Here is a 22,468-nt window from a genome sequence, read left to right on the forward strand (position 1 = left end):
ACAGATTTCTCAGAAGGCAGGTAAGGTGGTCTGGTATTCCCATCTCTTTCAGAATTTTCCACAGTTTATTGTGAACCACACAAAGGCTTTGACATAGTCAATAAAGCAGAAATAGATGTTTTGCTGGAACTCTTGCTTTTTCGATGATCCGTGTATGGGAGCAGTTTGATCTCTGGTTCCTCTGCCTTTTCTAAAACCAGCTTGAACATCTGGAAGTTCACAGTTCACTTGCGAAGCCTGGCTTATTGTTGAAGCCTGGCTTGGAGAATTTTGAGCATTACTTTACTAGCGTGTGAGATGAGTACAGTTGTGTGGTAGTGTGAGCATTCTTTGGCACTGCCTTTATTTGGGATTGGAATGAAAACTGACCTTTTTCTGTCCTATGGCCACTGCTGAGTTTTCCAAATTTGCTGGCATGTTGAGTGCAACACTTGCACAGCATCATCTTTTAGGATTTGAAAAAGCTCAACTGGAATCCCATCACCTCCACTAACTTTGTTCATAGTGATGCTTCCTAAGGCTCACTTTACTTTGCATTCCAGGATACCTGGCTCTATGTGAGTGATCACACCTAGGGTGTGATAGTGAAGATCTTTTTTGTATAGTTCTTCTGTGTATTTTTGACACCTCTTTTTAACATCTTCTGCTTCTGTTAGGTCCATACCATTTCTGTCCTTTATTGTGCCCATCTTTGCATGAAATGTTCCCTTGGTATCTCTAATTTTCTTGAAGAGATCTCTAGTTTTTCCCATTCTATTGTTTCCTCTGTTTCTTTGCCTTGATCACTGAGGAAGGCTTTCTTATCTCTCCTTGCTATTCTTGTGAACTCTGCATTCAAATGGGTTATCTTTCCTTTTCTCCTTTGCCTTTCACTTCTCTTCTTTTCACAGCTATTTGTAAGGCCTCCTCAGACAACCATTTGACCTTTTTGCATTTCTTTTTCTTGGGGATGGTCTTGATCCCTGCCTCCTGTACAATGTCATGAACCTCCATCTATAGTTCTTCAGGCACTCTGTCTATTAGATCTAATCCCTTGAATCTATTTCTCACTTCCACTGTATAATCGTAAGGAATTTGATTTAGGTCATACCTGAATCCACTCCAGTGTTCTTGCCTGGAGAATCCCAGGGACAGAGAAGCCTGGTAGGCTGCTGTCTATGGGATCACACAGGGTTGGACACGACTGAAGTGACAGCAGCAGCATACCTGAATGGTCTAGTGGTTTTCCCTACTTTCTTCAATTTAAATCTGAATTTTGCAGTAAGGAGTTCATGACCTGAGCCACAGTCAGCTCCCAGTCTTGTTTTTGCTGACTGTATAAAGCTTCTCTATCTTTGGTTGAAAGAATATAATCAATCTGATTTCGGTATTGACCATCTGGTGATGTCCATGTGTAGAGCCTTCAGGTGGAAATAACCCAAATGTCTACCATCAGATGAATGGATAAATAAAATGTGACACATATAAACAATGGTGTATTATTCAGCCTTAAAAAGGAAATTCTGGCACATGCTACAACACAGATGAATATTGAAAACATTATATTTAGTGAAAAAGCCAGATGCAAAAGAGCAAATATTATGATTCCATTTCCATAAAATACTTAGAGTAGTCAAATTGATAGGACAGAAAGTAAAACAGTGTTTTCCAAAACTTATGGGGAATTCCTGTTTAATGGGCAGAGCTTCAGTTTAGGATGATGACAAATTCTGGAGATGAATGATGGTGATAGTTGCATGACAATGTGAATATACTTAATGCCACTGAACTGTACCTGAAATGCTTAAAATGATAACCTTTGTTATGTACACTTTACCACAATAAAAATACAGTGGTAATATATATGTAACAAAATTATATATATATAGTATATATTATATATATAAAACAAAGTTATATATGTATAATTCTCAAAGAGTTACAGTAACTTTGTTTTTTACTGACCCTAAAACTACTCTTAAAAAATAAAGTCTTTTTTTAAAACATAGTTTATCTACATTTTAGCTTGTGGTGGCAAAGGGTATGCAGATAAGCACTACAAAAAACAGAAATATGTATAGGAAAAGAACTAAGCCTCGTAAAACAGTTAACTGGGAAAAAGAACAAAGGAAGGTAATTATATGGTTACATTGTCATTCAAGGCTATTTGACATTTTTTCCAGGAGATAATGTCAGATCCCTGGTATGAATGACACGGAGAGCAGGATTAGAATGTGACCTATTAGCCTGCAGAGTTCACACTAAATATGCCTCTTTAAAAAAAAAAAAAAGCTTTATTGAGGTATAATTGATATACAAAACCCTGCACATATTTAATATATACAATTTGGTGTCTTTGGACACACACATATACCACAGTAAAGGTAATAAACATATTCATCATCTGAAAAAGTTTTCTCATCCCTTCCAACCCTTTGTGTGTGTGTGTGTGTGTGGTAAAAACACTTAGCGTGAGATCTACCTACTTAGCATTAATTTTTAGTACACAGTCCAGTACTGTTAGCTACAGGCAATACAGGTAAACTCATCTCTAGAATGCATTCATTTTGCATAACTGAAATCTTATACCCATTGAACATCAACTCCCCATTTACCCAACCCGCAGCCCCTGGGAACCATCTTTCTACTCTCTGCTTCTATGAATTTGACTGTTTTAGGTACCTCAGAAAACTAAGATCATGGCATCTGGTCCCATCACTTCATGGGAAATAGATGGGGAAATAGTGGAAACAGTGTCAGACTTTATTTTTCTGGGCTCCAAAATCACTGCAGATGGTGACTGCAGCCATGAAATTAAAAGACGCTTACTCCTTGGAAGGAAAGTTATGACCAACCTAGATAGCATATTCAAAAGCAGAGATATTACTTTGCCAACAAAGGTCCGTCTAGTCAAGGCTATGGTTTTTCCTGTGGTCATGTATGGATGTGAGAGTTGGACTGTGAAGAAAGCTGAGCGCCAAAGAATTGATGCTTTTGAACTGTGGTGTTGGAGAAGACTCTTGAGAGTCCCCCGGACTGCAAGGAGATCCAACCAGTCCATTCTGAAGGAGATCAGCCCTGGCTGTTCTTTGGAAGGAATGATGCTAAAGCTGAAACTCCAGTACTTTGGCCACTTCATGTGAAGAGTTGATTCATTGGAAAAGACTCTGATGCTAGGAGGGATTGGGGGCAGGAGGAGAAGGGGACGACAGAGGATGAGATGGCTGGATGGCATCACAGACTTGATGGACATGAGTTTGAGTGAACTCTGGGAGTTGGTGATGGACAGGGAGGCCCGGTGTGCTGCAATTCATGGGGTCGCAAAGAGCTGGACATGACTGAGTGACTGAACTGAACTGAACTGAGGTACCTCATACAAAAGGAATCATGCAATATTTGTGATTTTATATAGATAGATAGATATGGCTTATTTCACTTATCAAAATATTAGGATGGCTATTATAAAAATGAAAAATATTTTTGGTGAGAATGTGGGAAAATTAGAACTTTCTTACACTGTTGGTGGAAATGTAAACTGGTACAGCCACTACCACAACAGTATAGAGATTCCTCCTAAAATTAAAAATAGAAGTACTGTACCATATGATTCAACAATCTTATGCCTGGGCATCTATCAAAAGAATTGAAATCAGGATCTCAAAGAGATATCTGCAATTTCATGTTCATTGCAGCACTGTTCACTATAAGCAATTTATGGAAACAACACACTGTCCATTGACAGATGAAAGGATAAAGGAAATGTGATTTATATGATGGAATATTATTTGGCCTCCTTAAAAAAGAGAGTAATTCTTTCATATGCAACAACGTGGATGAACCTGACTAGGGAGCAGTGAGGGGGTTTCTTTCATAAGGGCATTAATTCCACTCATGAACACTCCTCCTTCATGACTGAGCATCTCCCAAATGTCCCACCTTTTAATATCATCCTATTGGGAATAAGGATTTCAACACATAAATTTTGAGGCAGGGGGATATAAACGTGCAAACCATTCCTCTAATGGATAGATTTCCTAGATTTCTTGAAGGCGCTTCTTACGGAAGGCCTCCCACTGTAGTCGCCCACATTTAGGCAATGCCTCTAATCCTGCAGGCTATATAGGCTTCATCCATTAGTCCCAGAGCATCACCAGAACTTCCTTCCAGGAAGTGCTATTGAACCTGATTCAACAAATATCTAAGTTAGGCCCACATAGCCTTACTGTAGTCCCCCAGAGCTACATATGAGTCCGTGTTCACTATTGCTAAAAAAAAAAAAGCAGGAAATCCTCAGTACATCTCTTTCCCTCTCTTGCTCAGGCTGCTCCAGTACAGCTTCTTCACCAGGCTTCATGCTCCTCACCTTCTGGAAGCATAGGTTAACTTCTCTAAGAGATTCGCATACAGGCCCCTCTCCAGCTTGGCTTAAGGTAAAGAGGGAATGACAAGACACCATTTTCCTCTCTGGACAAAGTGTAGTCAGGGAAACCCCAAAGTTTGCAACAAACTTCTCCAAAGAAATTCTCTCTTTCTCTCTTTTTGCATCTTTAACTTCAAAAAGGTGCCTTTAGGTGAATAATGAAATAGGGATTTAAGTAACCAGTTTTAACAGGGGCAGTCTAGTACCTCCTCTTTGGAGAAGGCGATGGCACCCCACTCCAGTACTCTTGCCTGGAAAATCTCATGGATGGAGGAGCCTGGTAGGCTGCAGTCCATGGGGTCGCGGAGAGTCGGACACGACTGAGTGACTTCACTTTCCCTTTTCACTTTCATGCATTGGAGAAGGAAATGGCAACCCACTCCAGTGTTCTTGGCTGGAGAATCCCAGGGACGGGGGAGCCTGATGGGCTGCCATCTCTGGGGTCACACAGAGTCGGACACGACTGAAGTGACTTAGCAGCAGCAGCAGCAGCAGCAGTACGTCCCCTTAGAATATCAAAGATTTTAGAAACCACTGTTTTGTTGTTGGTCTTTGTTATCTCAGCCAAAAACTCACATGAATTATCTCCACATGAAATAGAGTGTTTTAGTTTATACTGTTTTTAAAATTATTGGCCCAGGTAATATATTTTAAAACATGTTACTTCCATTGCCTGCCTCTCTTCTCCCCTCTGTTTTGGTGCCTTAGAAATGTCTGAAAATTTAGAAAAGTAACAGGGAAATACTAATTACCTTGTTGTAAAACAGAAACAGAACCTTTTTCCTCTCTAGCTTGACAAATCATTCAAGAACTCTCTCCACTGCATGAGTAAGAACAAATGTTATATTGGTAAATACAAATATAAAACATAATTAAATCTTACTTAACTGGAACATTTTGAATGAACCACTCTGCTAAATTGAATTTCCAGGTTAAGCAGCAACCCCTTTTTGTTTCAACGTTCATCATTAAATATCTTCCTTATATTCCTCAGCTGCCTTAAATTCCTCATGGAATCAGGCGATAGGCAAGTCCCTCCTCATCTGCTGATTTGCTTTCCACGATTTCATTTACCCACGGACAACTGTGATCTGAAAATATTAAATGGAAAGTTGCAGAAAGGAACAATTCATGAGTTTTAAATTGTGTGCCATTCTGAGTAGAGTGATGAAATCTCGCAGGGTCTTTCTATGTCCCACCCAGGAAGTGAGTCACACTTTTAGTTCAGGGTATTCCCTCCCGCCCCACATTAGTCATTTAGTAGCCATCTCCGTTATCAGATCCACTGTCCTAGTATCACAGTGCTTGTGTTCAAGTCACTCTTATTGTATTTAATGCCCTCGAAGCATAAGAGTAGTGATGCTGGCAATTTAGATATGCCTAAGTATTTCCTTTAAGTGAAAGGGTGACAGTTCTGGACTTCATAAGGAGAGATAAACACTCTTTTGCTGAGATTGCTAAATTCTACAGTAAGAATGAATCTTCTGTCTATGAAATAGTGAAGACAGTAAAAGAAATTTGTGCTAGTTTTGCTGTTATACCTCAAACAGCAAAAGAAATGGCCACAGTGAGGGACGACTGCTTATTTTGGATGGAAAAGACATTAAATTTGTACAATAAGATGCTTCCAGACAGAGACCACACAACATTCACATACCTTTCATCACAGTATATTGCTATATTGTTCTATTTTGAGTTATGGTTGTTAATCTCTTACTGTGCATTCATGCTGAGTTGCTTCAGTAGTGGCTGACTCTTTGCAACCCTATGGACTGTAGCCCATCAGGCAACTCTGTCCATGGGCCAGACAAGAATACTGGAGTGGGTTGCCATGCTTTCCTTCAGAGGGTCTTCCTGACCCATGGATCAAACCTGTGTCTCTTATGACTCCCGCATCGGAGTTCTTTATTTCTAGTGCCACCTGGGAAGCCCAGTCTCTTAATGTGACTAATTATAAATTAAATTTTATCATAGGTATGTATGTAAAGGAAAAAAACATAGCCTATATAGAGTTCTCAGCAGGGCATCTACTGGGGGTCCTAGGATACATGCCCTGTGGAAAAGGCGAGGACTATTGTATATGAATGAAATAAAATTAATATACATGTCATTGCCACCTTTATATGGCTTATAGTAACATAATTTAAAGGTTGAGAATTATAGGAAATATCAGATCATCGTCATACTTCTGGCCTTCCTCTTTTGACATTATCTGGGTCTGGAGGCACCTATACTACACAGGAAAGTAAAGCAGCAGGATAGAACAGGCATCGTTCTGAGCAGCTAGGGCTAAAATCAAGTGCTTAGTCTCAAGTCAGGTGCCGCTTTGTACACGACAATATGGAGAACCCAACTGGAACCTGGGTCCTGTCTTGGGAGACAACTGGATGAGAAGACTGGCAGAATGATATACTGCCAGTCATATATGGTAATAACATAAAGCCAATATACACATGTTCTCCTGTATTCTCTTATATTCTATATTCTCTGGTATTCTCCTGTATTCCATTACACTATTTTATGCCAGTAGCCAGACTTAAATTCCTTGATCAACAATTTTAGGGAAGATACCTGAGGTCAGCATTTTGTGGGTAATGCCCATTGAAGGGCTTTTGCAATGTGGCTATAACGACAATGAGGAAGAATGATTCTAAGAGACTGACAAGAAGAAGAGGAAGTTCTGTAGACTGGGAATGAGAAAGGGGCCAAGGGTCCCTGGCAGTTTCTCAGGGGTGGTGAAGGTCTAAGGAAGGGTGACGGCTTGGAATAACTCAGCAGGAAGAATCTAGGCATGGGTTTCTAGCTTAGGCCAAGAAGCCTGTCCTTCCACCATGATGAGTTGTTGTTATAAAACCTCACAGGTTTCTGAGAGCTGAATTTTCTTTCTTTTTCTAGGTTTCCCAATGGAAGCCATGGTTACTGTAAGCAGAGTTCTAAGGTGGGTGACAATGTCAAAGATGGCCGGCCACATGTGTGAATGACCAGACGGCTTGTCAGAGATCTAGGGAGATCTGCCTACAGCTAGTTGTCTCCCCAGCAGGGGTAGCTTATACTGAATGGTAATTAAGTCAATTGAACTTTTCATCTTGGGGATTTTAAGTGTGAAATACTAGAGTTGATTATTAGTAGTAAAGGCAGAAGTTTATCTATTCATTTATTCAATAGACACTTCTTGAACTTATACTATTTTTCAAAGACACTGCTAGATGATGAGAATATAGTCAGTGAACAAAACAAAACAATTTCCTGCCCTCCCAGTACTCATATTCTAGTGGTAGAGACAAACATTATTATATTTAATTGATTTGAAGACATGCATTTTTTCACATTTTAAATTTCTGGAAAAAAATGGAATGCATTTTAAAGTCATTGGCCTCTTATAACCACAGTTGGACAGAGAGCAGTCAGAGTCATTTTTCTGTGTGAACTTAGTTATCTGTTTGTAACTATAAACACAATTGAATTACATGCATTGTTGGTACTGAATATGTGGACTTTAAATGCTGTTTAAAATATCTTCAAAATGTGGTATTCTGATATAGCTGAAAAAGAAAAGTTATTGGTAGACATCCAGGCTCAGAAATAGAGCAATGAGACATAAATTTGATATTAGAGAAGCAAGTAATATTATTTGAAGAATGACCACAATTCCATATTTCTTGCTTTATGAGTCCTAGAAAAGAAAGCCACTAGCAAGTAGATTAAGCTGTGTTCCATTTTATTAGTGAGATAGTGGGTGGAAAAACAGTGACATTGAGTATGAGATGAAGAATATATCAGAATATTGAATTCCAATTGTAAAGATGTCCTAGATATAATTTAATTGATTTATTTTGCTTATAGTTTTCTTTTTTGTGTGTGAAGGATATATGATTTTTAAAAAAAGTCTAAATAAGCCTAAAAGACCAATTCCAATGAGTATAAAATAAAAATTCTCAGCGATAAGAAAGATGACATGATTTTATTTGTCAGAGTTTCTCTTTCTCGATGGGTATATAAAATAATGGCACATGTTTCAACCGATAATATCTTAGAGTCACTGAAATTCACTAGCTATATAATGTCAGTGCTAAGTGCCACAAGAGAAATAAAGCAGATAAGAGGATAGAGAGTAATGGACAGATTATGCTATTTTGGGATGTGGTGTTCAAGTAAGTTCTTTCTACTAAAGAGACATTTGAGCAGAAATCTGAAAGAAGTGAGAAAATGAGTCATGCAGTTATCTAGGGGAGGGCTTTTCCACACAGAAGGAACTTCAAAAGCAAAGGTTCTGTGGGAAGAGCATGTGTGGAGTGTTTGAGGAATCAGGAAGAGTTTTCTGTGTTTGGAGCATAGTGGGGAAGTGGAAGAGTGAAGTCTGAGAGGTGGTGGAGCATGTACATTACGGGAGTCCTTGTAGACCATGGCAAGGACCTGGAATTTTATATACGTTATGTAAGTCCTTGGAGACCAGAGCAAGGAACTAGGATTTTATTCTGAGTGTGATGACAAGTCATTGAGGATTTTTAACACGCAGAATGCTGCACGGGGAATAGAATAGGGGGCTAGTTAGAAGATTGTTACAGTAAACCATGGAAGACATGATGGCAGCTTGTAATGGAATGTTTGTGGAGATGGTGGCTTTTGAATACATTTAGTAGGTAAAATCCATAGGATTTATTGATGATTATTTATGAGGATGTCAGGAAGGAATCAGGGATGGTTCCATGGTTTTGGGTGTGAACACCTTGTTAATGGTGGTGACCTTATGGAAATAGGCAAAATTGTAGGATAATTAGGACCTATAGAGGGTTTCAGGGAGGGAATTAGTAGATTAAGACTTTGTTTTGGACTTGTTAAACTTAAGCATCTAAGAGAAAAAGTTAAGTACACAGTCATATATAAGAATCTCTGTTTGGGGGAGGCTAAGGCAGTAGAAATACATTCAGGAGTCATCAGAGTACGGATGGTATTTAAAGTCACCACGCAGGATGAGATCACGATAGAAGTGAATAAAGAAGACTGAAGAGAGGCACGTAGGCAGTGATACAGGGAGTAAATTAGGAGGATTTGGAAGACAAGTGAAGAAAGTGTTTCAAGAAGATGAGACTAATTAACTGTGTCAAATGTTGATGAGATTCAGATGAGGCTTCAGAATTGACCACTGGATTAAGCAATGTGGTGGTCATCAACAGCTTTGACAAAAACAGTTTTTCATTGGAGAGGTGGGAATAGAACTTGACTAGGGTAGATTCAAAAATGAGAGGTGGAAGGTGAAGAAAATGAGACTGAGGAAAAATGGTGCATGTGAATTTGTGAGAGAGAAAAAAGAAACAAGTCAGATGTTGGAGGAAGACATGAGGTCAAGAAAGTTTTTTTCTTTCTGCTCCTTTTAAAAATTATGGGAATTACTACAGTGTTTAGTTGTGGTTGATGATATGAATGATCTAGTAGAGAAAAGAAACTGAAAGAGAGATATCAAAGAGTAAGCAAAAGAGATGGGATTCCCTCTATACAAGGAGAGTTTGTATAGGAGCCTTAGACAGAAGAATGACTGTGGTCCAGAACCAAGTAATATTGAGAGACGATTCATGAGTTGCTCATGGTTTTGCACATTTTGAAAACAGAGGCACTGACTCATTTACGTCCAAATATCTTTTCAAGAATGTTGGTGTAATGAACCGTCTTGGAAAACTGTGATTTTGTCTCTCTCTGGAGAAAAAGGTAGGCTAACCTGCTACCTATTATAAAAGATATGGGCCCCTAGTCTGAGGATTCCTTTCCTATAACACAACCGATAGCATGCATAAGCATCCATCTGGGCTCACCTGCGACGGGCATGGGACAAAGGGCGCTGACAGTAAATGTGCTGACGCATGTGTTGTCTGCCATGCTATGAGTGATAAAGTCTTTGTCTCCCTACCCAGGGGTCATGCGTCTCCTGTTGGCATTCACGGCTCTGTGATAAGCTATTAGCTAACAGGTAGGGTAAAATCTCAGACCATCAACTCTCCTTGAAATACAGGTTGGTGAAAGGATAATGAGGACATCCTTGCTTGATAAAATATAAAGCAAAGTCATAGGCTAAGAATGAGAATGGGGAAGATATTTTGGAGTTTAAGAAACAGAAGTGAAGGCATGAAGTAGACATCTTAGGGAGTACAGAGATTAAAGAGATAGAATTAACATTGCAAAATTATATTGGGATAATATTTGAATACTTTGAGATATAATATGAAGTGCCATCAGTCTATATAGGTTTTATCCAAGGTGTGGATGCTGAAGGGAGATTTTTGATGGGCTTGAAGAATTGTTGAAATAGACATACTGCGGGGTGTGATCTGGAAAGGTATCAGGGAGTGGTTTAACAACAGGATACCTGACACTGAAATTTTGGAAGCAGTTACATTATGGGTAATTTGTTCCTGTATGGGTATTGATATAGGAAGATGATGATGACTAAGGTAGTGGTAGAGAGAACGGTAATAACTCAGGGATAAAACTTACAGTGAATGAAAGAAATACTGTAGATGACTACAGTAATGAGATGAAGTGGTCTCTCGGGGTGGCTGCTAGTCCATACAGTGGGTGCTGTCACAGAAATTAGGAAATCACCCTGTTGATATGGGCAGCCTTGCCTAAACCTGGCTTAGGCAGGTCTGTCTCTGTGCAAATTACAAATGGCGCCCTTCCTTGGGCCACGGCCATCATCCTCCCACCTTCTGCAGGTTCTGGCTACACAACACTGTACTATAACCCTGAGTCAGATGGCATAAACGTGAATGTGAAGTCGCTCAGTCGTGTCCAACTCTTTGCGACCCCATGGACTATAGCCTATCTGTCTCCTCCGTCCATAGGATTTTCCAGGCAAGAGTGCTGGAGTGGATTGCCATTTCCTTCTCCAGGGGATCTTCCCGACCCAGGAATCGAACCCTGGTTTCCCACATCGCAGGTAGAGGCTTTACCGTCTGAGCCACCAGGGAAGCCAGATGGCATATGTCTCCTCCAAAATAGACTTTTGGGGGTATTTTTGCATATTTGTTTTAAGAAGTGGGTTTTTTCCCCCCTAGAAATGGCAATGGGAAGCAAGGATATGGACTTTCATTCTACCTCAAGGCCAAGCAGTTTGTGTAATATAGCAAAGGAAGCAATCATCACTTGTCAGGATTTCAGGGTAAGCTGAGTCCTCAAGGGAGAGTCAGGCTATAGTGAGAGAAAGAAGGTTCAGATAAGAGTTTAAAGTCATAGAGTATTTAACTGATGACATATTATGAGTGGCTTCCCTGGTGGCTCAGATGGTAAAGAATCTTCCTGCAATGCAGGAGACCTGCCTGAGTCAGGAAGATCTAGAGAAGAGCACAGCAACCCACTCCAGTATTCTTGCCTATAGGATACTATGGATAGAGGAGCCTGGTGGGCTACAGTCCATTGGGTCACAAAGAGTCAGACAAGACTGACTTATTAAAAGTTTCACTTTCTTTCATACTATCAGTATTGAGGGGTAAAATTTCATTTTTTAATTTCACTGAGTGATTGAACTGAACTGAGTCCTTATTTCATTCTTTTTATTTTATAATACACACTTTTTCTATCCAATTCTATTCTCTTACTGAAAATACCTGGACTCCTCTAAGATTCTTCTTTGTTTAGTCACTCAGTTTTGTCCCTCTCTCTGTGACCCCATGAATTGCAGCACGCCAGGCTTCCCTGTCCCTCACCATCTTCCAGAGCTTGCTTAAACTCATGTCCATTGAGTCAGTGGTATGATCCAACCATCTCATCCTCTATAGTCCCCTTCTTTTCCCGCCTTCAATCTTTCCCAGCATCAGGATCTTTTCAAATGAGTCAGTTCTTCGCAACAGATGGCCAAAGTATTGGAACTTCAGCTTCAGCATCAGTCCTTCCAATGAATATTCAGGACTGATTTCCTTTAGGATTGACTGGTTTGATCTCCTTGCAGTCCAAGGGACTGTCAAGAGTCTCTTCCAACACCACAGTTTAAAAGCATCAATTCTTCAGCACTCAGCTTTTTTTATGGTCCAATTCTCACATCCATACATGACTACTGGAAAAACCACAGATGGACCTTTGTTAGCAAAGTAATGTCTCTGCTTTTTAATATGCTGTCTAGGTTGGTCATAGCTGTTCTTCCAAGGAGCAAGCATCTTTTAATTTCATGACTGCAGCTATCATCTACAGTGATTTTGGAGCCCAAGAAAATAAAGTCTCTCACTGTTTCCATTGTTTCCCCATCTACTTCCCATGAAGTGATAGGACCAGATGCCATGATCTTCGTTTTTTGAATGTCAAGTTTTAAGCCAGCTTTTTCACCCTCCTCTTTCACTTTCATCAAGAGGCTCTTTAGTTCTTCTTCACTTTCTGCCCTAAGGGTGGTGTCATCTGCATATCTAAGGTTATTGATATTTCTCCCGGCAATCTTGATTCTAGCTTGTGCTTCTTCCAGCCTAGCATTTCTCATGATGTACTATGCATTTAAGTTACATAAGCAGGGTGACAATATTCAGCCTTGATGTACTCCTTTCCCGATTTTGAACCAGTCCTTTGTTTCATGTACGGTTCTAACTGTTGCTTCTTGACCTGAATACAGGTTTCATAGAAAGCAGGTAAGGTGGTCTGGTATTCCTATATCTTTAAGAATTTTCCACAGTTTGTTGTGATCTACACAGTCAAAAGCTTTAGCATAATCAATGTAGCAAAAGTAGATGCTTTTCTGGAATTCTCTTGCTTTTTCTATGATCCATCGATGTTGGCAGTTTGATCTCTGGTTCCTCTGCCTTTTCTAAATCCAGCTTGAACATCTGGAAGTTCTTGGTTCATGAACTATTGAAGCCTGGCTTGAAGAATTTTGAGCATTACTTTGCTAGCATATGAAATAAGTGCAATTGTACGGTAGTTTGAACATTCTTTGTCATTGCCCTTCTTTGGGACTGTAATGAAAACTGACCTTTCCCACTCCTGTGGCCACTGCTGAGTTTTCCAAATTTGCTGGCATACTGAGTGCAGCACTTTCACAAAATCAGATCCTTAGGGATGGCCAAGAGTAAGAGATTGTAGAAATTCTGAGTAAGCAGAAACCCAGAGGTAGAGAGGGAGATGGAGTGGCTGAGGCTTAAGCACAATGGCCATCTGCGACAGCTTTTCAATCATCAGAGATTCTGGTCATCACTAGGGTGACCACTGGGACTTTTACTCTAGCAGCTGCCTCCCACAGATCTCCCTGAGGCTAGGTGGACTATTATTTTGCTCTTCCTTCCTTCCTGGGTATTCTTACAATAAACCTCCATTATCTAAGGTAGATTTAACATATTTGTGGCATTTGAAAATAGAAAAGAACCTAATTAACAATGACTACGGTAGTTTTCGGAGAAGGCAATTGCACCCCACTCCAGTACTCTTGCCTGGAAAATCCCATGGATGGAGGAGCCTGGTAGGCTGCAGTCCATGGGGTCACTAAGAGTCGGACATGACTGAGTGACTTCACTTTCACTTTTCACTTTCATGCATTGGAGAAGGAAATGGCAACCCACTCCAGTGTTCTTGCCTGGAGAATCCCAGGGACGGGGGAGACTGGTGGGCTGCCGTCTATGGGGTCGCACAGAGTCGGACATGACTGAAGTGTGCTAAGTCGGACACGATTTAGCAGCAGCAGTAGCAGCGGTAGTTTTAGTGCTAGTTTTTTAAGATATCTCCATACTGTTCTCTGTAGTGGTTGTATCAATTGACATTCACAACCGTGCAAGAGGGTTCCCTTTTCCCCAGCCATAGTTGTCTGTAGATTTTTTGATGATGGCTATTTTAATTGATGTGAAATGATAACTCCTTGTTGTTTTCATTTGCATTTCTCTAATAATGAGCTATGTTGAGCATCTTTTCATGTGTTTATTAGCCATCTGCATGTCTTCTTTGGAGAAATGTTTGCAGAGCAGCAATAGAGACACAGATAAAAAGAACAGACTAGTGGACACAGTGGGGGAAGGAAAGGGTGAGAGAATTGAGAGAGCAGCATTAAAGCACATACATTACCATATGTAAAATAGACAGCCAGTGGGAGTTTGCTGCATGACACAAGGTTCTCAAACCCTGTGCTCTGTGACAACCTAGAGAGATGGGATGGGATTGGGTGGGAGGTGTGAGAGAGGTTTAAGAGAGAGGGTACATATGGATACCTATGGCTGATTCATGTTGATGCATGGCAGAAACCAACACAATACTGTAAAGCAGTTATCCTCCAATTAAATATAAATAAAATTTTTTAAATGACTATGAATCACAATGCCTCAAACATACTGGTTAGTGATAAGCAAGCACAGTAACAAAACAGGTCTTCTTACCCCAGGATCAAATTGATCTTCTCCAAGGCAGTGCTTCTCTAACTTCAGCATGTCTTTGTATCACCCAGGGATCCTGTAAGAGTGTGGATTTCGACTCAGTAGATCTGGAGTGAGGCCTGATAGTATGGATATCAGTTTTCATATCATACTTTGACCAGGGAGACTCTAGAGTAAGGTGTGGAAATTCTATAAACACCCAACTTTGAAATATTTAAGGCCTGGGGGGCCATACAGTGGCCGTCACAGCTACACAACTCTGCCGTTGTAGCATGAGAGCACAAAGCCACACTTAATACTTAAAGAAATGCACCTATGTTCCAATAAAACTTAACAGGTATATCTCAGAGATCTTGCAGGTTTGGTTCCAGACCACCCAGACCACTGCCATAAAGCAAATATTTCAATAAAGTGAGTCACAAAATTTTTGGTCTCCCAGTACATATAAAAGTTACGTTTACACTACACTGTAGTCTATTAAGTGAGTGATAGCACTGTGTTTAAAAAAAAATCCTAACACCTTAATTAAAAAATGCTTTATTACTAAAAAGTGTTAACCGTCATCTTATAATGCTGGGTTGCTACAAACCTTCATTAAAAAATATATAGTATCTGTGAAATGCAATAAAGTAGAACTAGGTAAAATGAAGTATACTTGGACTAATGGACACTAAAATTTGAATGTTTATAATTTTCATATGTCACAAAATACTGTCATTCTTCTGTTTGTTTTTTTTTTTTTTTTCAGCCATTTAAAAATATGGAAGCCATTCTTAGCTCACAGACCATACAAAAATATGTGACAAACCAGATATGGCACATAGGCTATAGTTTGCCAGCCTCTGCTCTAGAAGGGGCTGTTTTCACTACCTGGAATCATCACCTGGAATTCCCCCCATAGTCGGGGTAAACTTGCTCTTGGCCCATCTATTCCAATTTTAGTGGCACCATGAATATCATGATATCCTGACCAAAGAGTAGGCACCTGACCTGAGCTAGGTTTTTCTCTCCCAGGAATTTAGCTCTTGGGTGAAGTGATCTAAAAGACTTACCATGCTAGTTTCTCCTACAGTGGGGCTCCAAAGAGACTGTCCTCTAGTTCCTGCTAACGAGACCCAGGAAGCAGATGAGACCATTCCTTGCTGCAGAATTGTTTCCTAACAGTGTGATGTACACATATGAAACGTTTCTAGGTATAGCCTTGTCAGTTCATTGATTATCATGTAACTCCAAATTCATCTTTTTTTGCCAGCTCCATCCAAATAGAACCAGGCTCTTTAAATATTGATAGGAAAGTTATGACCAACCTCAGTTCAGTTCAGTCACTCAGTCATGTCTGACTTTTTGCGACCCCATGAATTGCAGCACACCAGGCCTCCCTGTCCATCATCAACTCCTGGAGTTCACTCAGACTCACGTCCATCTAGTCAGTGATGCCATCCAGCCATCTCATCTTCTGTCGTCCCCTTTTCCTCCTGCCCCCAACCCCTCCCAGTTTCAGAGTCTTTTCCAATGAGTCAACTCTTTGCATGAGATGGCCAAAGTACTGGAGTTTCAGCTTTAGCATCATTCCTTCCAAAGAAATCCCAGGGTTGATCTCCTTCAGAATGGACTGGTTGGATATCCTTGCAGTTCGGGGGACTCTCAAGAGTCTTCTCCAACACCACAGTTCAAAAGCATCAATTCTTTGGCACTCAGCTTTCTTCACAGTCCAAATCTCACATCCATACATGACCACTGGAAAAACCATAGCCTTGACTAGATGGACCTTTGTTGGCAAAGTAATGTCTCTGCTTTTGAATATGCTATCTAGGTTGGTCATAACTTTCCTTCCAAGGAAATCTTCCAAGTGTCTTTTAATTTCATGGCTGCAGTCACCATCTGCAGTGATTTTGGAGCCCAAAAAAATGAAGTCTGACACTGTTTCCACTGTTTCCCCATCTATTTCCCGTGAAGTGATGGGACCAGATGCCATGATCTTCGTTTTCTGAATGTTGAGCTTTAAGCCAACTTTTTCACTCTCCTCTTTCACTTTCATCAAGAGGCTTTGTAGTTCCTCTTCACTTTCTGCCATAAGGGTGGTGTCATCTGAATATCTGAGGTTATTGATATTTCTCCCAGCAATCTTGATTCCAACTTGTGCTTCCTCCAGCCCAGTGTTCTCATGATGTACTCTGCATATAAGTTAAATAAGGGTGACCTAGACAGCATATTAAAAAGGAGAGACATCACTTTGTCAATAAAGGTCCATCTAGTCAAGGCTATGATTTTTCCAGTAGTCATGTATGGATGTGAGATTTGGACTATGAAGAAAGCTGAGTGCCAAAGAGTTGATGCTTTTGAACTGTGGTGTTGGAAAAGACTCTTGTGAGTCCCTTGGACTGAAAGGAGATCCAACCAGTCCATCCTAAAGGATATTGGTCCTGGATGTTCATTGGAAGGACTGATGTTGAAGCTGAAACTCCAGTATTTTGGCCACCTGATGCGGAGAACTGACTCATTTGAAAAGACCCTGATGCTGGGAAAGATTGAGGGCAGGAGGAGAAGGGGATGACAGAGGATGAGATGGTTGGATGGCATCACCAACTCAATGGACATGGGTTTGGGTAGACCCCGGCAGTTGGTGATGGACAGGGAGGCCTGGCGTGCTGTGGTTCATGGTGTCACAAAGAGTCGGACACAACTGAGCGACTAAACTGAACTAAACTGAACCTTTCCTATTCCAATTGGTACAGTGTTAAGTTGCACCAGAAGAGGAGGATGGAGAGGCACTGCAGGAGAAAAAGGTTTTGCTTCTTGGTTTTAGTGGACCAGATTAGCCAGCTGCTACTGTGGGGACCAGTTCCTAAAGCATGGACAACTTCCACAGCACATGCCTTCTGCAGTATCCAGAGCTGCTCAGCACCAGACTCTTCCAATACACTGCAGCCAGCAGTACATAGTGGCCAGCAGCTGCCCCTGGAAACCCCCTCAGGTGGTTTTGCTGCAGAGTGCCTCTGGTGAGACACTTTTTTGTGAGCAGCTCTCCTCAGCACACCCACGGGTGGATTTCTGGCAAATTCCAAAGGGCCAGTTTCCAGCAAGTTCCTCTGGTGTGTGTGCATACTCAGTCACTTCAGTAATCCGACTCTTTGGGCCCCTATGGACTGTAGCCTACCAGGCTCCTCTGTCCATGGAATTCTCCAGATAAGAATACTGGAGTGGGTTGCTATGCCCTTCTCCAGGGCATCTTCCCCACCCAGAGATCAAACCCACATCTCCTGTGGCTCCTGCATTGCAGGCTGATTCTTTACTGCTGAGCCACCAGGGAAGCCCCTCCACTGGTGTGGTATCACATGAATTCTCTTCCGAGTCAGCCTGCTCTAACACCGTCTAGATCTCAGCTTTGAGGGATGAGAGCTCTTCCTTGGGTATCTGTTTAAGCCCCAAAGATAGTGGCTGCTTCTTACATCTGCTCTGCCCCCGTGTTCTTCAGACTTACTTCTTACTACCAATCCCGTTTTCATTCTAACAGGATTGGAGTAACAATTCTTTATATTAAACTTCCACTGTTCAAATAACTGTGGTTTCTGTATCCTGTTTGGATTCTGGATGATATATATGATACAATAACCAATTTAATTTCCAAAATGATTATACCAATTCACCATTTTATGAGTTTTTATTTCCTCAACCCTTTGAATTGGAAGATTTTTAATAATTGTGCATTTGATGAGTTTTGAAATTCTATCTCCTTGAAGATTGAATGTGTTTTTTCCCAATCACAAGCCCCTTCATCAGTCTCTCTAAGTAATTTCTACACCATGTTTTTGTATGCCAGCCAGAGGTGTGCCTCCTCGGGTTCTTCATGATCATCCCCTAGATGGTATGCTAACAAAGTACATTGAAGCAACAAGGCATTTTATTCATAAATGAAAAATTCAAAGCCTAAATCTGATTGCCATACCAAACCCTCAGATTCCTATGGCTACATTTTAAAAACCTCAGCTTTCCATTGTTAACATTTTCCCACATCTACTTTTGTAGATATGTGTATGAATTATATGAATACACAAATATATTGTTTTCACATCATATGAATATACACATATATTATGTTTATTATTATGTTTGAAACCATTTGAGTGTAAGATGAAGATGTCATATCCCTTTATCCCAAAATATTAAAATTTGCGTAATTTATAAACAGGAACAATATCTTCTATGGTCATGGGTACAGTTCATTTATAAAATAGGAAAAATTTAACAGGAATAAATTTGGTGACTGTAATATACAGTCAATATTTAAATAGTCCGATTTTTTTCCCTTATCTAGGATCTGATATAGGCTCATGAATGGCATTTAATTATCATGTCTCTTTAGTCTTCAATCTGAAGCAGGCTTTCTGTCTCTTTTATATGTTACAACGTTGATATTTTTGAATACACAATAGTTGTTTTATATGTTGTTCCTCAGTGTGAGTATGTCTGATGTTTCCTTATTATTAGATGAAGTTTAGGCATTCTTGATTGAAATATCACAGAAATGATGTTCTCTCCACTGCTTTATATCACAAGGCACGTGGTATCAGTTTCTCCCAATATTGGTGATGGAGGCTTTAAGTGGTATCTCTCAGTTTCTCCATATAAAGTTATTATTCCTCTACTTTATAATTAATAAGTAATCTATGAGGAAATACTCTGGGCCTATGTACTTATCCTGTTTCTCCCCTTCCCCAATGTAATTTTTTATAGTCCCTCCTCCCACAGTGAGAACCCTAGTGCTCCACTCATTTGCTTTATCTTATAAATACATCCAATGTTGTTTTATAATTACCACACTGATGCCACAAACAGCAAGAAACTAGTTACTGAGTAAAATTCAAAAATTCTTTACACTCCTTTTTTTTGATAGACTATGTCCTATTGAAGATGTATAGAGTAGTACTGAGTTCAAAGTTACTTAAATTATGTTTTTTTTCTGTTTTTTATTATTTTGATTTACATTTAGGTTTATTCATTTTGGTTTACATACTAGTTAGTGATTTACTTTTTTGTCCTTTTAATTTTATGTTTTGAATATTTAAAATATTAGTTTATTTCTATCAACCTCTAAAGAAAACCATTTTTATAAGTTTATGGTTTATTCTTTCAGTGTTTCTCTTCACAAAAATAAACATATATATGTATATGTTTTTATTTCTCTTCTTATACAAAAGGTAATATACTATACAAACTCTTTTTTACTTTGCATTTTTCATTTAACTATGTTTCACAGAAATTTACATAGCTTCATAGGGATCTTCCTCATTCTTTACAGCTTCAACAGTTCTCCCTTATGGGATATATGATAGTTTATTCAACCACTTTCCCTGTGTGATCATTTAGGTCATTTTAATACTTTCCAATTATAGACAATATTGTAAAATGTAATACTGTGCATATAAATTTTTGATTTTTTGAGGTGTAACTTTGGGGTAAGCTCCAAGAAGTGGTATTTCTGCATCAAAGCAGAAATGTGTAAGGGTTTTTTTGTTTTGTACTATTTTGCATTCCCATGAGGAATACATGAGAGTGTCTTAGGCCAACTTTTGAGGCAGATGCTTTTCTATCACCTGAAAAATGTAGTCTATTAGTTAAAGAAGGCCAATAAAGGAAGTTGGGATAGGAAGACACCTTTTCATGGTCTCCACTGGGAATAAAGAGAAATGAATGGAATAGAGAAAAGCCTCAGAAACAGACCAAAGTGCTTGTTGAGTAAAACATAAATGTGACAAGTTTGAAACCTGTGTGGAAAAGATACATTTTCAACAAGTGTTATTGACTAAGTGGTTAACTGTTGGGAGAAAAATTTTTGCCAGATAGCAATTACAGAATGTGCTATTCAGATGAACCTGGATCAACCCCTGATGGAAATAACTAAAGAGCCTGGATAAAATGTAAAAAAAAAAAAAAATTCCTAAAAGCACAGAAGACATGATGAGAGAGTAAAAAAATTTCTAGACTCAAACAGAAAGAAAATAAGAACTAAGATTAATCCCATTGACTCGGAAGTACCTTGGCCTTCAGAGCATTTTCTGATTCTTGAAAAGTAGCAGCTTAGTTTTGACAACTCATAGGGTGAAAGAAAGGGAAATTAAAACCTATAACTCATCCAAGAAAGGCATTCTCCCTACAATAAACTGGCACTCCAAAGGGCTACACCATCAAGGTAACGGCGAGCCAGAAATTAAAATAAACAAAACTAAAATAGACTTAAAGCTCAAATTCAAATTACTCCAAGTGGTTGAATACAGCCCTAGTCTGCCAGTGCCCCCAAGTGTCTGATAGAAGCAAATGTAAATCCTCTGGAAGAAGGATTTATTACAGGTCTCAGATTATTTCCACAAAGATTTTACAAATATAATGTCCAACACATAATAAATAATAAAGAGGAAAATAAGGAAATGAAGCTCTGTGACTAAGAACCAATAGAAAAAACAAACAACAGAAACAGATGCACAAAGACTTCAGATATTAGAATTATCAGATACAATATAAAATAACAATGTTCACTACACTTAAATAAATTTTGAAAAGGCTTGAAAACATCAATAAAGAAGATAAAGTTATAATAAATGATATTTCAGATTCAAAAAAGAACCTAGAATTTCTATAATTTAAAAATATAAGCAGAATTAAAACTCAATAGGCACCTAAATCACTCCATATATAAAAATTAACTCAAGATGGAATATACAACTCAAAACCATAATGCTTTCAGAGGAATACATATGACAATCTTTGTGATTTGGTGGAACATAAAAGTTTTCTTAGGTCATAAGAAGAAAAAATATTTAACACCAAAAGAAACTTATATATAAAGGAAAGAAGAAAAATGGAAACTGTAAATATGCCAGTAAATATAAAAGACCTCATTTTCAGTGCTCTTAAATTATAAAGTGAAAGCAAAAATAATAATTTATTATGACATTTCTAATAGGTAAAATTAAATGTATGAAAATAATAGAAGGGAAAATGGAAGTGTACTGTTTTCAGTTTCTTATGTGAAAAGTGAAGTGGTATAGTATTATTTGAAAGAATAATGTAAAAGATAAAGATGCATGTAGTAATTCATAAATAACCACTTCAAAATAAAATGAAGAGGCAGAGATAATAAGCCAAAGGTATGGATAAAACAGAACAGTGAAAATGCAAAAGAAGACAGGAAAAGAGTAAAAAAGGCAAAGAACAGATAAAACAAAAAAAATAAATAATATCATTGTGTTGACCACATTAAAGGTAAATGATCTAAGCACTGCAATTAAAAGGCAGAAAATGTCATACTGGATAGAAAGCAAGAGCCAATTACATATTTCCTGTAAAAGAAAACACTTATATGTAAAGATACAGATAAATTAAAAAAATAAAAACTTGCAGTCACTAATCATGAGAAGGATGGAGAAGCAGTACTAATATCAGAAAAATACATCACAGAACAAAGAATATTAGCAAAGATAGAGGGACATTTCAAAATGATAAAAGGAACAAGTTATCAGACATATGTTCAGATCTCAGATGTGTATGTACAGAGTAATAAGCTTAAAATATATAATATATTTTTATATATTTTATATTTGTATAAAATACATAAAGCCAAAACTGACAGATATAGAAAGATAAATAGATAAAAACACATGAAAGTTGAAAATGTAATACTCCTATCTCAGTAATTGATAGATTAAACAGAGATAAAACCAGTAGGAATATAGTGGAGCTGAAC

The 22,468-nt window shown here is 38.8% G+C and overlaps 1 long non-coding RNA gene across 1 annotated transcript in view; it reads left to right on the top strand.

Moving 5' to 3' along the window:
- The window catches only part of LOC139184934 (uncharacterized), a 55,027-nt gene that overhangs the window by 26,410 nt on the left and 6,149 nt on the right, over window positions 1-22,468 (top strand). Inside the window, exon 2 of the long non-coding RNA XR_011568471.1 lies at window positions 7,295-7,337. This is a non-coding gene — a long non-coding RNA (uncharacterized lncRNA). The remainder of the gene's footprint in view (window positions 1-7,294; window positions 7,338-22,468) is intronic.

This window comes from Bos indicus, chromosome 9, assembly GCF_029378745.1.
Source record: "Bos indicus isolate NIAB-ARS_2022 breed Sahiwal x Tharparkar chromosome 9, NIAB-ARS_B.indTharparkar_mat_pri_1.0, whole genome shotgun sequence".
Lineage (NCBI taxonomy): Eukaryota > Metazoa > Chordata > Mammalia > Artiodactyla > Bovidae > Bos > Bos indicus.